This window comes from Dunckerocampus dactyliophorus, chromosome 9 (genome assembly GCF_027744805.1).
Source record: "Dunckerocampus dactyliophorus isolate RoL2022-P2 chromosome 9, RoL_Ddac_1.1, whole genome shotgun sequence".
In the NCBI taxonomy this organism is placed as follows: Eukaryota; Metazoa; Chordata; class Actinopteri; order Syngnathiformes; family Syngnathidae; genus Dunckerocampus; species Dunckerocampus dactyliophorus.
The window spans coordinates 14,354,041-14,367,525 of record NC_072827.1 but is presented as its reverse complement, the minus strand read 5'-3'; positions in this window follow the sequence as shown (position 1 = coordinate 14,367,525).

The following is a 13,485-nucleotide window of genomic DNA, read 5'->3' as shown; positions in this document are numbered from 1 at the left end:
ATTTTCTATGCCGCTTATCCTCATTAGGGTCGCGGGGTTATGCTGGAGCCTATCCCAGCTGACTTCGGGCGAGAGGCAGGATACACCCCGGACTGTTCGCCAGCCAATCGCAGGGCACATATAGACAAACAATCATTCACACTCACATTCATACCTATGGACAATTTAGAGTCTCCAATTAGGCAAATTGCATATTTTTGGAATGTGGGAGGAGTACCCGGAACATGCAAACTCCACAGAGAGATGCCAAAGCGGAGATTCGAACCCAGATCTTCCAGATCTCCTGACTGTGCGGCGAACGTGCTAACCACTCGGCTCAGCTTTTAATTCAGTTACTTTTAAATAAAAATGTGCGTATGATGATGTCATATTGTGAATGCTACAATTAGTACGCTTGAAATACTGCTTCTCGCCACATGGTGACTCAGACCAGGCCGTTAGACTGATTTATAGGTCATTTAATACTGTGTGAACTGTTTGTACTGCTCTCTCACCGCCTTTGAGAAAACAGTAAAAGTGTAGAAAGTTATATGACAGATGCTTTTCATGAGCCTGGGGCTAATTTTGTGTGATGTATCAAACCCTTCACACACACACACACAGACGCGCACACACACGCACGCAACCACTACATGGCATATGGAAGTACTTTCTCTTGTTTGTCCATGTGCTTCTCTATGTTGTTTTAGGTTCTGGTTGCACACCATAGGAAACCGTGTTGGACATCCTCTCAACACACGACTCTTTCAGGTTCATCGAAAATACTGGTCAAGGACAGGTAATGTTTGAAAGGATGTGAAGTATTTTAACATTGCCACTAAAAGGACAGAAAGTAATGCTTGGTTTTGTTTATTATCCGCATATTTATTTGCATCTCCCTGTGTTCACATGTACAGTCATCCCTCGCCAATTAACTAATTCATAAATTAGCACTGTTTTGTGGTTGAATACAGCCTATTATTAGTCAAAAATATGCTTATTTAAGATAATTTTACATATTCTTGCCCAAAATTAAGCATTTTCAAGCATTAAAAAGGACTAAAGAAAGGAAAATACAAATATAATGCATTCAGAAGACGTGTTTAAAGACGTGATATGTAGTATTCTACACGGGACACTAGGTGTCAGTAATGTTGCTGTAGCAATGGTTATATTATGTACTGTAGTTCTGAGCTGCTGTTTAGAGCGTGGGCTATAGAGGGTCGTGATGTGGTGCATTCTGGGTTAGAGCAAGCTTTTACTTATTTATTAGGGACAATGCATATTAATGAACATCTGCAACCAATACAGATGTAAATATGCCACATTATAGCACAACTGCTAGTTTCCATCTGTAGCCCCCTGGCAGGTAACAAAGAAATAACAACAAACAATGTAAAAACAATACACAATAAACAATAAAAGACAAAAATGAACCCAGAACATAAAAATGCTAAAAGTGGTCACAGACTTGGTTTTGTTTCATCCACATTTTGAGATTGGTTTTGAAGATTGTCTGAGAATCTCTTATTTTTAAGGGAAGGCTGTTCCAATATTTTCTTCCTTTCACTGACAGCAATGTTTGTCCAAAAGTGGTACGTCTGTGTGGTGCCTCACAGTCCCCACGAGCCCTGGCCCTAGTGCCAATCCTGCTCACGGCCTTCAGTTGAATGAAAGCCTGTAAGACATAGTTCCCTGTGTTTATTTCAAATAAAAAAACCTGGCTAATTTACAGCCATCCTCATGTGGTGCCATTCAGCCGCCATCACATTACATTGATGAGACAATTGCCACCGCAGAAAGTACACTGAAAAAAATAAACAAGCGCTAGCGTGTGAGTCTATGTTATGTCTTATATCTAATATGTCTTATTTTCTGTTATTATGTCTGCTGTATTGGGTAATATGAGTGTAAAGGTGACTATAGGGGTATTTTTTGGAGGGCTCCAATAACGTTAGAATCCATATTTAGAAGGTCATAAACAGGTTTTCTATGCTTTACTTAGGGAAATATTCCATTTATAAATAAGGAATCCTATTTCACCGAAACTGACTTATCACAGTCGGGCCTGGAAACGATATACACAATACACTACAAAATATTAGGGGCACTTGCACAATCCACTAGCGATGTAATGGTACACAGAGAGGTACGACAACTAATCGAACAATCTGTTTATTATTGTATGTGTAGTTTGTGGTGGATAGCAAGCGTGGGTAATGTTGTGTAGCTTAGAAAAATGGATACTATTCAGACACATGAATGAAAATGATCAGGAATGAAGTGTAAACGTGGTCATTTTTCAAACTACATGGCTTCCCGGCCTGACAAACAAACAAAAGAGCTCATTATTTTGTCAAAAGTTTGCCATGACCATGTTGAATACAGTTGAATACAAGTTTTTTTTTTTGTCCTCTAAAAATAGGCCTGTTTTTTGGTGTAAGTTGGTAATAATGTATAAACATGTAGTAATACAGGAAAAATGTACAGCATACTGTTAAAAAAGCCCACAAGTGTGTGTCTCTATTCTTCACCGATAATGTTTTTCCGTCAAGCGTTGCAATTTCGCACTTTGTTGGACGCTGTGAGACCCAAAACTGATACTTACATGTAACTTTGACACGGTGAGTCGTCTGAGTCCGTCTGTTCATTGATCAACATACATTATCATTCAATCGGAGAATGGCTGCAAACAGGAGGGTTTGTAGGGGGAGGAGCGAGCCGGGTGTCAAAAATAGCAATTATTTGCAGTTTGCCGCCATTCGCTGGTGGTCCCGGAACATAAAGTACGGATCTACTATATTGATCGTCTCTCTCAAGTGCTAAGATGACTGAAATCCGTATGTTTGTTTAATGGTCCGAACAGCTCAGGTTGAATGTTAAACTAATAAAGCGACCGCAGAGTTGCGGTGCTGCAGACTAATTGCAGTGTGAAGAATTTGCTTTGCTTTACAGCAGCATCCGAACGCTACCTTGTCTCCTTGAATGATGGCAACAAACACGCTCTGACTTCACCCATCATGCATCTTTATGGCCACTTTGGGAAGAATGTAGACGTGCGGAACCATGCTCTGTTTCTTAGCAAGTATAATACGGTGCACAAGTGTACAACACAGCGTCAAAGAAAGTACGTGCGCGTCAGGAGAGGCTCGGCCAGGCAATTAACCAGCTGTGCTAATGATCACGGTGTTTTACAGCACCATACAACGCCGTTACTGCCTTTGTTGTCACTGTAATTTAGTACTCTCCACTATAAAGTGCTGAGTGTTTTTTTGGCCCATTGCGCTTGCCTTTTCTCATAAACACCCACCTTCAACATGCAAAATGCAAATACGCTCTCTTTCTTTTACATGTACACGCATTACCGCTCTTTTATGGCGTGTGTGTGGTTTTATGGCGGGTGTCTGCTGATCTGCCCTGGGAGCAATCAGAAGTCATAGATGTGGATGATCATCGAGTGTGGTGAGCAATGGGACTGTGGAGGCCATGATGAAGGGTCTCCATTGTGCACCTCCTCTGCAGATATGCTCCATCCATACACAGAAATAATGTTCTTTTTCTTTCATTCATTCATGAATTCCAAGTCCAACAGGCTTTCCAGCTGAACCACATAGAATCTTAACAGATTTTCACAACACTTTGCATGCTCTTACGTAATAGTATAGCTTTTTATAGCTTGTGATCATCAAACTCCCTCCCATGTGACTGGTTGTCATACTGTCTTCTGTAATGGTGTGCGTGATATTTATCAACCTTGTTATCACCACCCATGTTCACGGTTACAGTAAATCTCCGTTGGGCATTTCTGTGTAGAGTTTGCATGTTCTCCCCGTGCGTGTGTGGGTTTTCCCCGGGTACTCCGGTTTCCTCCCACATTCCAAAAACATTCATGTTAGGTTAATTGGCGACTCTAAATTGTCCATAGGTATGAATGTGAGTGTGAATGGTTGTTTGTCTATATGTGCCCTGCGATTGGCTGGCGACCAGTCCAGGGTGTACCCCGCCTCTTGCCCGAAGTCAGCTGGGATAGGCTCCAGCATACGCCCGTGACCATAATTAGGATAAGCAGCATAGAAAATGGATGGATGGATGGATGGTATATGTTCGTAGTTATGGCATAGAAAATCTGTTTAGGGCCCTCTAAATAAGGTTTTTAACATTATTAGAGCCCTCTAGACATGAAATAACACCCCTATAGTCACCTTTACATTCATGTTACCCAATATAGTAGACATAATAACAGAAAATAAGACATAAATAAAACTGGTGCTTGTGTGTGTCGCAGTAAATGTGTTCCCGTGTGGAGGACAGGAAGTGATGGGTTGAGAGTTGAGTTTTCTCTTTGTCAGGGTTGAGCGCATCATGTTCATTTGTCAGCTCAAACTTTTCGAACAGTGTTTCTCGGAGGGTCAACTCAGTGAGCAGCCATGACACTCGTGGACTATTTAGCTTCTTAGCTTCCTTTGTTGGAAGTGAATAATAGTAGTTAAAGAATGAAAAGGAGTGTTGTTAGAGTTGGAAGTAATCAATTTGTTACCACAAGTGATTTTTATTGCACATAGAGAATGCTTTTGGACAGAGTTGTACGAGGTGTGTCAGATGTATTTCAAATCCAAACTACAAGTTTTCCCTTTTGAGGTAATCCCCATGGAACCTAACACATATTCCCAGCCTTCTCAGCCAGGTCTTCATGCACTCCTGGGAGGATTCTTCCAGGATCCTCCGCAGCTCCATGATCAAACCCAGGAACTGTGGGCTGCTCAGGGCATTGTGTGCAGGTGCGCTGTCATGGTGAAGCAGCCACGTGTTGTCCTGCCACAAGCTCTTGCCTCTTCTTGCACACTGAATGACGCAAACGCAGCATGATCTCTTGGTCCACTTGCTATTTGATCACCCTGGCCTTGTGGCCACAACTAAACTAGCTACTGTAAGAACTAAATGCCAATGACATCGAAGAATGCAATCAACATGACTTTGACTTTGTGGAATGAGTCACAGAGCAACATTTGGGCTCAGTTCCTGTTCCGCGCTCTTATTTTGGAGTTGCTTCCTCCTCAGTGTAATGTGCAGCCACTTGATGGCAGGTGTGGCAGTGTGCAGCACCTGGCAGCAATGCACAATTAGTGGTGTTTTTAAGGCCAGCGTACTCGTTAAGACGCTGCTGGTTCATGGTTGCTGTCACGTAGACGTCGTTCTGCATACCTGCTACTTCATGTGTACTTACCTGTTTTGTGTTTTTTCCACGGTGCATTTTTGCACCGTTGTCTTTTGTTGCCATTTGCCAACTCGCATGCCTGTAAGTACCTGCACCTGCTCATGCTTTGTTCAAGATTATTTCCTGCATGCTTGCTTTTCTGCATACCCGGGGTTAAACCTACAGTACAACAGTCTGTGACAACTTGTGACAGTCTGCCCTTGGCATCAGACCGAAGGAGAAAACTTTATTGTCGGTGCGGATTTTCCCATACATCCTGGAGAAATTTAATTCAATAGTGTTTCTCACTTTCTTTATCAAAGTGCTGGCACTCGCAACTGTTTTTTTGGCCCCATGGCAGGTTATTTAGCAGTCAATCGCTATAAAACATTTACGGACGGTGGGTCAGCAATGCGAAGGCTGCTTTGTTTGGGCACTCGATTTCGCACTACAGGGGAAAAGGACTAGTTTGGTACGTCCAATATTGTACACAAACCGGGGCGTATGATAAGTTTGACTATGTTTTTTACCATTATTAGAGCCCTCTAGACATGAAATAACATCCCTATAGTCACCTTTACACTCCTATTATTCCTGGTTTACAGTACACCACATTGCGCAACTCTTATGTGCAGGCTACGAGATCTCTGAAGGGACACAAGCGACGGCCACCGCTTTAAGCATAGCAGGCTTACGAGCTAACTAGTCAGCCTCCAAATGATTGATTCTGCACTTAATGGGTTTGAAACGGAGCGGGGAAGAAGTACAAACTAAGAAGCCCAAAACGTGCCTTTGCCACACGGAATGGGAGTAGCACTTTTGCGTCCATGGCTGTCTCCTTTGCTAGTTAAGTTAATGTAAGTTAATGTCTCATCAACGTCACATCACTGACGGCTAGCGACCAGAGTACTTCCAATATTTTGTGACTGATGACAGCCGATAGCAAACCACGAAACAGCGACGATTTATTAAGGAATTTTTTAAACACTATGAAAAATTTCAAGCGTGTTATATCGCTTACTGAACAAACGATGGCGGGTAGCCTAATATTGAGAACGGCATAGACTAGGAGATTTCAGGAGATCAGTCAACCTGCAGGAAACATTAAAAATAGTGTGCTGACAAGCTCCTTGATGTGTAGTGTCGTATCGTGCTTGGCGGCTGCTCGTATGCTTGCTGCACACATCCTGCTGTTGTCATGTACAGTATGTCAAATGAACCTAAACGTGACACCCAATTCCACATATGCCAAAGATGACTGATATTTGTATGTGCGGCTACTGTATGTGTGCGTGCGCACTCGACTCCGATGTGTATTTGTGTGTGGGGTCTTAATTAATCTCTGTCATTAATAATTTAATCATGGCTTTTTGTTTAATAAACAGTCTGGCAGTGATGTATTGCGGCTGGGTCAAGTAATTTGATTGGCGGTGGAAATGAGCTGGCTATGCATATAGCACTCTCTCTCTCTCACTTACCGGCCCTGCCAAAGAAATTATGGCATTCAGGCCCGCCAAGTGTGCACACACAACAGGGGGAGGGCAATTACGCTAAGATGCAATAATGATTAGTGATGGATGTAGAAAGTGGAGGTTCTTTCATAGCACATTTCAACTAATGGAATAAATAGTATGGGTGAGGGGGGGAAAAAAAAAAATCAAAATTATTTTATGAAGTACATTTCCATCACTGTCTCTTCAACTGTTATTCAGGGACACAGAACGGAGCTGGGTGAGCTTTTTTCCTGGTCTTTGAGTGCATTTAATGAACCTGGGCGCTGGGCCACCACACACAACTTTCAGTCAACACTAGGTGGCACTCTTGAATAGTCGCCATCAAACAGCACTTTATGTTGCTTTTCTCCACCCTGAGCACACTTCCACAGTTCCTGCTGCCTTCATCTAATTTGCTCAGCATGAATGTAACGTGTTTAATATTATTAATGCTTGCACTTTTCTAAGTGAATCATCCTAAACGATCATAGGACTAATGCAGGAGTATCCAGTTGTTTTTTTCACCAAAGGCCTGCATTATTGAAAAATCAAAGAATGTGATAGTCTTTAAATCTTTGTTTTGATTTTGTAAAAAGGCTTAAAAAAAACATTTGACAAAAAATCTCCGGGATTTCCAAAGTGCAGCCTGCCGCTGTTTTTTTTTTTTTTCTTTTTTTTTTTTTTTTTACTGGCCCTCGGCACATTCTAAAAATCTCATTTACAGCAAAAATACACAAATTTTACAAAAATAAAGTCAAAATATTAAAAGGAAAAAATCTATAATCTGACAAGAAAAAGGAAAAATAACGTAATTTTAATCGCATAAAGTTAAAGAGGAAAAATGTTTTTTTTTTTTTTTTTTTTTTTAAATCGTAATATGAGAAACGAACAAAACAGTCAATAACATTGTATTGTTTTGATAATGAGGTTGTGGATAAAGTTGTAATATTATGACAAAGTCAAAAATATTAAGGAATAAAGCCATAAATATGAGAAGAAAATTTCTATGAAAAAAAAACCAGCTGTAATTTTAGTAAGAGAATAAAGTCTATATATTACGAGAAAAAAGTCGTATTTTAACAAGAAAAAAGTTGCAATTTCACGAGAGTAAATCGTAATATTATGAGGAAAATCATTTTAGTAGCATAGAGTTGAAATATTGATGGGGAAAAATAAAATAAAAATTTTTCAAAGTCATAATATTATGAGGAACAAAAGAGTTGTCATTTTTGGAAACTTTCGTGGTGGAAAAAGTTGGTAAAGTCAAACTATGGGAGTTACATAATATTACAATAATAACATTTTTATAAAGATGAGAAGAAAGTTGATGTGTTTGTAAAATTAAAAAAAAATACACAAAAAAAGCAAATATATAACTTCTTAGTATATCTACATGAGTTGGGTTACAAAATATCAAGGTGGCCTTTACATCCATTTAATTTTTGACTGTGGCCCTCAGTGGAAAGAGTTTGGACAACATATTGTGCTTTTTTGCTGTTTTTTTTCCCCATTTTTGCTGTTCTGTTTGTTTTAATTTTATTTCTATAATGTGCCGCAGACCACTAAAAACCCGGTCTAAAGCAAAATGTGGTGGTATTGTTTCAGCAAGTTACTACTACAATATCTACATTTTTGCTTGTCCTCAACATTACACTGATTTTCCATATGTATACAGTGTTCCCTCATTTATCGCAGGGGATAGGTTCCCAAAATAGCCTGCAATAAGTGAAATCCGCGAAGTAGCCAACTTTATTTGTTTACAATGATTATATATGTTTTAAGGCTGTAAAACCCCTCACCTTACACTTTATACACTTTTAGAATATAAATATAATATACATCATATAATATAATTTACACAATTTTATTACATTTCAAGTGACTTATGCGTATTCGCTCCTTTGACTGCGCCTTGTCCTGGCGCCGTTCGACTGTAGCGTTTTTGTATCCTTGTTAAAACATATTGCTCCTGCTGTCGTCCTCGTCCTACTCCTTGAACCGAAAATTAATTTAGCCGGTTAGCTTCTTCTTCTTCTGTTGCTTTTTGTCAGTTAGCTAGCAGCTCACACAGTTAACAAGTTTGCTAGCGACTATTGACCACGACAGGAAAAGGCACGAAGGAGATTGATTGACAATGGTCTACAGCCAATCAGGACTCAGAACACAATGAGTGGGTTCTCCCTTAGACAATAAGCACTGTTATGGCTCTATATTTAGCCGGGTATTGTTCACTGTGAGTTCCTAATATGCTCGTACAGGCACTAAACACATACTGAGACTGGATGGCGCCGCACGCGTCTTTAATTCTCGCATGAGCGTACAACACCCTCTACTGGTAGCAGTAGTAAATACAATAACAGACACATACAACAGAGCACCGATAGAGCGCTCTAATAAATCACACCTTTTATTGTGGCCAGCCTAAGGCACACCTGTGCAATAATCATGCTGTCTAATCAGCACCTGTGAGGTGGATGGATTATGAATTATGAATGCTCACTAACAAAGACTTTGGACAGATTTATGGACAAAATTTAAGAATGTTCGACCTTTTGTATACATAGAAAAAGTTTTATATCTTTGGGCTCAGTTCAGGAAAAATGGGAAGTGTTGCATTTCTATTTTTGTTCTCACTTTGTGGTTCCTACAATAACATAGATACCTTTTGAGATGAGATACCTTTTTAAGAAATGTGTTTGTTTGTTGAAGCTGAAATAATAACGAGGGAACCTTGTTCATTATGATTTCACTTCACCCATGAGATGGCAACGATGCACGTGAATGTTTTGTGGAACTTTTAAGGTCAAAGACAATCCATTCCAGTCCACTGGTTGACCTCCGACTTGTTTGTGTGTAGCATCATTGTTTCCAGTAGGAAATAATCAAAAAGATCAAATCCAAGGTCAAACAAAATGCTACAAATTGTACAAGCAGTGCACTGGCGAAGTAACATTTTGACATTTGAACTTCAGATCGGACCTGTGTGTGTGTTTTGTGTGGTCTGCCTGTGCTTGTATGGGTTGCATGTAATGTTAATTGGACACTCAATTTCCCATAGGTGGGAATGGTTATCGGCGATAAACCCACTTGAAATACGACGGTGAACCTGTAACAAATGCATTTGTCTGTACTAACTGCCGTATGAGTTGAGTATGAGCATCGTTGAAGCACCAATAAACACACTAAGGTATGTGCCAACCTTGAAGAAATGTTCAGAGTATTGTCCCCCCCCCCCCTGCTTATCAATGATATTGTAAACCAAGCAGTTGAATAGCTTGGTTTTATTAGCGATACATCCTCCTTTCTGTCAATGTCCAGGGTCTTCATGGTAGGTTTATTGTTACCGTGAGAGACGGAATGTTTAAATTAAAAAAATCCATGAAAAACATGCAATGAATCTTAAATGAATTGCTATTTTTATCCCCTCCCAACCACAAAGCATTCAGACCTTAACAGACCGGTTTTTAGTCTTGTTCCTTTAGGAAAGTACAGTATTTGATTCACCGTAATACGTGAAATTCCCCGAAGTACGATTTGTTATTTATAAATCGAATCTTTTCGGAGTTGGAGCGTAGAAAACCTGTTTGACTAAAATACTTATTCTAAAATACTGAATACGGTTTTTAACATTATTAGAGCCCTCTAGACATGAAATAACACCCCCTCAGTCCCCTTTACACTCATATTACTCATTATAGTAGACATAATAAGAGAAAATAATCCATTGAAGACATAAATAAGACTCTTGTGTGTTGCAGTAAATGTGTTCTGGACGTGTGGAGGATGAAGTCTGGTGCTTGTGTGGACTAACGACAGACTAGAGACCAGTGTAGAAAACTACATACAGTAATATCACGTCTTTGAATGCATTTTCTGAATGCATATTTGTAATTTAGTTCATTTAGCCATTTTTATGCTTAAACGCTTAATTTTGCCAAAAAATATGTAAAAATGTTCTTAAATATTCACATTTTGACTAGTAATAGGCCGTATTCAACCACGAAACGGCATGATTTATTAATTTAATATATTTTTGAAAAACCGTGATAGAGTGAAGCTGCTAAATACGCAATGTGGCGAGGGGTTTGATTACTGTACTCCTAAACTGAACTATTCCACTCCAACCACCATGGGCAAGACCAAAGAGCTGACAAAATACCTCAGGGATGAGACCGTAAACCTGCACAAAACTGGAATGGACTCCAAGACTCCTACTATCTGAGGTGGATTAGCATGTTTATTACGTTTGGCCAAACAAAACTCTTAGACTTTTGTTGAAAGTCAAGACTGTTTTCGATAATGCCACAAAGTTTTAATAAAATAGTTTTAATCGAGTAAAGCAGATGTCCTTCTAGGTACTGCGCTGCCCTACTGCACGGGGCAACTCCAGTCTTGTCTTGATGTATTGTTTCTATAACAGTTTGCTTGAAAGATTATAGAAGCCCTTTTTAGTAATTATCTCATTCATCATCCGTAACAATGACAAACAGAAGCAAGCACTATTTCTTTTTATATTCTTACAAACTGAATTCAAATAAGAGTCCCAGATTTGTTTACTCACAAGTCAAAGTCAATAGAGCACATTGTGGATGAACACAGCACATCATTCATCCTTCCTGTAATAGCTCCATAATATGAAACACATACAGAGAGTATAGTCTAATACTGTATATATTTTTTTTATACAAAAAAAGAACACATATCTCTAAGTTGGCATAGTAAAGCTCTGCAAAAACAGTGCCTCTCAGTTTGCCTGCCAGGGGTCATCATCATTGACATGCCCCTCTAGCTGCTTGGACGCCAACGTATTACTGACTATTTGTACCGAAGTATGTTTCATTTTTACTCCCTGTAGACAGGAATATGAGCGTGAATGCTGTCTATGTGTCTGTATGTACGAGGAAATGTATGGATGGAAAGTACAAATGAAAGCTTAAATAGGTCAAAAGTAGGGTTAAATGATTACAGTTTTTAATCTGTTTAATGACAGTTTGTAAATTAATTAATCACCATTTGCAACCACGTTTGAAATATCAAATGTTCACTGTATTTATGATAGAAAACTGAAAAGCAGGACAGGATTATATATCTTTGACATAATGTATGTTATCTCCAACAGCTCCACATCAATAGTGAATTTAAATCAAGGTAGAACATACCACACACCATCATATGATTTGTCTCTTACGTATCTCTCTGCAATTCCTCTGAACTACGCTATAGGCTGGAGTTACAAGTATTTAGAGTATTTAGAATAGTATTGTCATTTTGGAACGCAGTCCAGTAAGAATAACATTTAATCTGACACAGTTCAGAGTGTCCTTAAATGCTCCTTACGGGGGGGGGGGACGTATTTTTTTTTTAATTCTAATTCCGTCTTTTTTTTTTTTTTTTTTTTTTAGAATTTCACACTTATTTTACTGCCATTTTTTTTGTCAGTGAATAAAATGTCCTTTTTAATTAAATGCAAAAATCTTTACATTTATCAATGCAATACATCATCGGACAATTTTTGCCCAGTATTTCAGAAACATAATATAATTTCGATAACTTTTGTCAAACTGTCATGGCCACGCTTGTGGTTAAGACATAGTCGCTGATGTGATTCCAATCGCTTCGTTAACAAGTGGTAAAACACAACACGGTGTAAACAGCCGCACTAGCATGCAATGCTAAACTAAGCTAACCCTGCCACCTTCCGCTTATGCTCGGCGATGAGTAAAGCCTAGGTCACAACCGGGTGTACGGGCTCCTAAAAAAGCATGTGCTGATTTTTGAGCCGTAGACTAGACAAGAGGTTCTTTGTCGTGTTAAACTCTCCGGGAGCTTGTTTTTTTTCAGGTTGCAAGACAAACTTACAAATTTTGTGCATCTTGGTGTGTCGTCTTTTGGACGTTGGTGTCAGGTTTGAGCAAAATGTCAGTTTTTTTCGTACGTCACACTTGTGAACTTCAATGTGTGCCGTGAACCCCACATATGTAATTAGTGCGGCCAACACCTGTTCAGATATTTCGTTCGTCCTTCATGTCTGTCGAGATCTTACTCCTTCATGGTCACCACAACTACGTTCTCCATGGGGGGGAAAAAAAACGCAACCCAAAAACGCAAGGATTTGAGGAATGCCAAAAATCGAACAGCCAAAAAATTGTACGTCCGATTCTAGGCGAAATAGATGAGTTTCAAAGTTTTTTCACACATTATTCGGTGTTTCAGGTGGCCGCTTTGACATGTTGACTTCTTTTGTGAGGAGACGCCGCCGCGAATGAGCGGTCGGCTGGGGAAATATTTCCCCATGCAAACGTTCCTTCTCCTCACGGTGAGAGCATTTCATTCACATTATGCCAGATTCCGGGGGATTCCGCGTTTAACAGTAGATTCTGTCATTATTGGACAATTCTGCAATCCTATGGACATGATAGGACCCTGCATATATGGTGTTGGCACTGGGCACTGCGGTTGATGTTTTAAGATAGGGAATGAAGTATAATCAAGAGTGTCAGACTCCACTGTACATCTGTGGGACACCACACTTGCCTCCGTCTGCCATCATAACAGGGAAGTGTGGCTTGCCATGATGTGCATGTGTTAGTTACAATAAAAAAAAACAATGAAATGATTAAATAAATGAGTAACGGCTTTTAACGAGTTCTTTTGGACAGTCCTAGTAAAAACACCTCAGTCATTGTAACAACTGAAGCAGACCGACTAATAACCTTTTTTATTGGAGGTGCTGACTTCATACAAAACCGGCTTACTATATTGCCCGAGGGCTGATATTTTTTTTGTTATGAATCTGTGAAGAGTTGGATGAGCCGTCAG